We start from the raw sequence: 4,606 nt of genomic DNA, 5'->3' as shown, positions 1-4,606 counted from the left end.
CATGTGATAAAACTTCAGAATAAGAATTTGACGTTTTCATTTACTATATTTTTGCTTCTCATTCTGTTGGCAACGCATTTTGCACATAATTTCCGCGTATACGACTGAATACACCTGCAAAATTATATCATAGTACGACACATAGTTGAGGAGATATGATATCGTAAACACTGAGACGCGTGAAAAACTACCTTTTCTCAGAACACTCGCCCAACTTCGCAATTTCTAACATGTTTTATGCAAGATAATTCTATTCTTTAAAGAATAAGGCGTTTTCGAGGACAGATTACCGGTTTGCGTGAGATGAGTGACTGCATTTGTGATTCATTGATAATGGAGTCCTAGGACTTCGGCACATTTGAAGTAATATGCCAGTCTTTGCACTGCTTTGAAATATTATCATTATCTGATTGGAAATTTGTGGAGCTGTTGACGGATAATGTAACAATTAAATATCTGAATTATCTGTAACAATTCTGAGTTTAACAAACCATCATTCATACACACCCTGTCCCTACCAAGAAATCCTCAGAGCAGTCACCAGACACAAATTGTTCTGATCTACGTTGACTTATATCAAAAACTGAGCGAACGAGCCTGACAAAGTTACGAAATTTTCTTGATATTTAAAACTCACAGCAAATTGCGAAGCAATAAGATTTAGGATTGTTGAAACCAAGGGCAAAAACGTCTTAGTGCCTAGCAAAGTAGCTCAAAGTTTAAGACACTGAACTTTCATTGCCGGCCGGAGTGGCCGAGCGGTTAAAGGCGCTACAGTCTGGAACCGCACGACCGCTACGGTCGCAGGTTCGAATCCTGCCTCGGGCGTGGGTGTGTGTGATGTCCTTAGGTTAGTTAGGTTTAAGTAGTTCTAAGTTCTAGGGGACTTATGACCACAGCAGTTGAGTCCCATAGTGCTCAGAGCCATTTTTTTGAACTTTCATTGGGAAAGGACAGAATTAATTCAATGTCATGCTATTCTCAATCAGATTATCTTTGGTTCTGTATCTGAAAAGCCTGTCTTCAAGTGTCTTCCTAAGTATCTGACTGCAAATAATATACTGTGGAAGTCACAGTTTGCGTACCTTAAGGCTTCTGGTATAGAAAAGGCTATTTACACATACAGTGAGAACGTATTTAATTCATTAGATAAGAAATAAGAGGCCACTGGCATTTTCTGTGGCCTGTTGAAAGCCTTTGACTGTGTGAATCATAGATTTCTCTTCAGTAAATTAGAATATTACGGTGTCACCGGCAGTGCTGCAAAATGGTTTGAGTCTTACTTTTTTTAACAGGAAACAACTGGTGTCGTTGCGAAATACCTGTGCAGTAAGCAATCAGTCGTCATCTGATTGGGAATTAATTACATGAGGTGTTCCTCAAGGTTCCATCTTGGATACGTTGCTTTTTCTTGTGTACATTAATGATCTCTCGTCTTTTACATTGCCAGATGCTAAGTTTGCGGATAGTACAAACATGTCAATAAATAGAAAGCCAAGTACATATTTAGAAATGGCTGCTAATCAAATGTTTGCTGCCATTAATAAATGGTTCAAAGCCAATTCACTGTCACTATGCTTTGAAAAGACGCGCTATAAACATTTCAGAAACTGTAAGAGATTTCCTTCCAGCATGAGTAAAACATATGATGAAGTGCAGATCGAAGGAGTTGACAGTGTTAATTTCTGGTATTACAACTTAATAATAAATTCAGTTGGGAAAGACACATCACAGAATTGCTGAAGCGCCTAAACAAGTCTGTACTTCCAGCGTGAATGATGTCAGATATAGGAAGTATAAGCATAAAAAGAACTTTTATACTTTTCTTACTATTCTTCTCTTATGTCTATGGTACGGAAACTGAATCTAATCTAACCCGAAGTGGCATGCCATGGATGACTAAATGGTTCTTTTCATAAGGGCACAGACGATCTACTTCCCGTTCTTGTACGAGCTTGTGCTGTGTCGATATAGACCACGTCCTCAACGGGAAGTTAAAATATTTTCTTACTCATTACCCTGAAACTCCTCGATAGCCGACTCTTGTCTAATGACGGGGATTATCTGCGCTTCAATAGAACTCAGAGCGTGCTGCATGCAACACTTCTGGCTGGGATCTGGTTCTCTGACGTCACGGAGAAAGCCAGAGAAGCGCTGTGCTCGTCTGGCTGAGTCAGCTTTATGATGTAGACAGATCCCGGGGCGATGGTGGTGTAATGGTCAGCATAGTTGCCTTCCAAGCAGTTGATCCAGGTTCGATTCCCGGCCATCGCAGTTATTTTGCATTCCGTTTGCATTTGCAACACTTGAATCGTTCAGTACTGTCTTAACTTATTTTACTCTTAGGTCATAGATCATAGAAAAAGTCTATCAATTATGCATTCGTATATGCATTGCAACTCGCTACTGCCACAACGACCCACATGAACTTGTATTGATTCTTAATTCTCTAGGAGACTGACGTCGTCAGGTGCAGGAGACCCTGTGATATTTTTTGTTTTGTATATATTTCAGTTGTCTTGATCGCATCACAGGGTAGTAACCTGATGATAACCGGTTTCTATTAACTAACAATCATCCATAAATCTTGGTTATATTCCCGCTGGTTTTACACAGTAACCGTCACGCTCTGACCAGCCTCTGGATACTGACAAGTTGCAGTTGTTAACGTCGTATGTAGGCACCAATTACAGTGTAAGTATGATATGACGATGGTTGCCATTCAAGCGAAACCGGTTATCATCTAGCCGTTATTACGTTACATTACAATCAAGTTCATTTAAATACCTTATTCTTAATTCTAACGCTGGTTAAAAATGCGTCACCCAGTTTCGACTTTCTCTTTCCAGACTTTTTTGGGGCACAGGGGCGCCGACTTAAAAAATATTGGGGGGGGGGGGGAGGTGGCACATCCCGGAAAATTTTCTAAATTTTAGGTGAAAAATAGTGAGTTTTAAAGTTTTTTATGCAATTTAGAGTCATATGATCAACATTAGAACCCCGAAAACTGGACTCTCGATAACTCCACATTGCGGGAAACTCGACAAGCCTGACACATTTTTTGGCTTTGAAAAAGAAACAAAACATAAACACGCAAGGTATTTTCGTAAAAAGCTAATTTAATTTGCAGTAATAATCATGCTTATAGACGATTACAGAGCAGTGAATATATAGCTCTGAAAAGACAAATTATATTTAGATAAATCCTAAACTATCATTAAAAAAATGAAACAAAAATATTGCTATCGCACAGTAATAGCATTTTGATTAATAAGTGAAATAGCTAATTTAACCTTACTTTGAATAAGTCTCAGGGTTCATTAAGTAAAACAATATCCCAAAGTTAATGCTTTAATAAAGTTAACACAGTATGCCTAATACTATCAGTCAAAAAGTATGTAAATATCGGGTTTTAATTGGGTCTTACACCCTAAAAGTATTTAAGTATTTGAAAATAACTAATACAGTACTATAGTAATAAAGTATCAAACTAGTACTAATATTTCGAAACTGAAAATTTAACATTATGTATGTATTTAATTCTCTATTTTATAAATATTTTTAATATTGCTCTAAATGTCATTATTAGGGCTAGAGTCTCTTTAGAAAGGTGCAAATGTCGACTGTCTGACTGTATTCTGAATATGAAGTCGTTGATGACTGGTCGGATATCTAATTCATCTAAAACATCTCGATGGACATGAAGAAGAGTCAAGTTCTTCAAGTCTGTCCCAGTGTTGATCGGAGATATGGCTTTAGTCGTCTAAGGGTGTTAAATCACCGTTCCGCTGTTGCTGTCGTGATTGGAACTGGTTGGAGAAGCTTAATGCACTTCACTACTTCACATAACATTTCTCCAACTGTGGGCTCTTGTGTAATGTACTTTCTTGCATCATGCATGTTTTTAAGACCAGTTGTTTTTTATTAGCGATATCGGCTAACATATTCAAGTGTAAGCGCAGTCTCTCAATGTATAGGTCATTTTTGAAAAACTCAGTTGATTTTTCCAAATTTGTTTCATCTCCGTTTACTGAAAGCAAGCACTCTTCTTCAACTGCAGTGACCTGTGTGATTCCAGTGGAAGCAAACCGCTCACGAATGCAAGATTTCGCCGATTCACAAACCTGAATGTAAATAGTTTTGTAGTATTCCTTTGGGGTTTTGAAAGTGTTCGGTGAGCTGGCTTCGTTGTTTTCGTATTTCTTTGGTATACTTCGATTCCGAGGAAGCGAAGTATCATCAACTTGTGAGGGTTTTTCTTTCAAACACAATTCCCAAAAGTGTTCAAAACTATAATGCCTTACATTCAATATACAAATCAAAAGCTCATATTTTTTTCCCAGATCAGCAACACTTAGATGAGGGCACTGAATTTTTTCATTGACATCCTCTACTGGGTTCATTGCATGGCAATAAACACGTAAAAAGAAATAAGTCTTGAATTGTAATACTGACTCAAGGTAGCCTGCACATTTGTAACATATTCTGTTCTGTCCTCTGCAGAAAATGTTTCAAAAAAACTCTAGAAGTTCTTCAAAGATTTTCAATATTCTCAAGATACTAGAAGTTCGCATAGTCAATCGAGTCGGCCAAAGGGGTCGTAGAT

At 37.9% G+C, this 4,606-nt stretch overlaps 1 non-coding gene across 1 annotated transcript; it reads left to right on the top strand.

The window, feature by feature from the left end:
- Positions 1-2,202: 2,202 nt before the first annotated feature.
- On the top strand, positions 2,203-2,274 carry Trnag-ucc. The gene has a single exon. It is a non-coding gene; the product is annotated as a tRNA-Gly (tRNA).
- The last annotated feature ends 2,332 nt before the right edge of the window (positions 2,275-4,606 follow it).

This window comes from Schistocerca piceifrons, chromosome 6, assembly GCF_021461385.2.
Source record: "Schistocerca piceifrons isolate TAMUIC-IGC-003096 chromosome 6, iqSchPice1.1, whole genome shotgun sequence".
NCBI lineage: Eukaryota > Metazoa > Arthropoda > Insecta > Orthoptera > Acrididae > Schistocerca > Schistocerca piceifrons.
The sequence above is the reverse complement of the archived record's forward strand: the minus strand, read 5'-3'. Positions and strand labels throughout refer to the sequence as shown.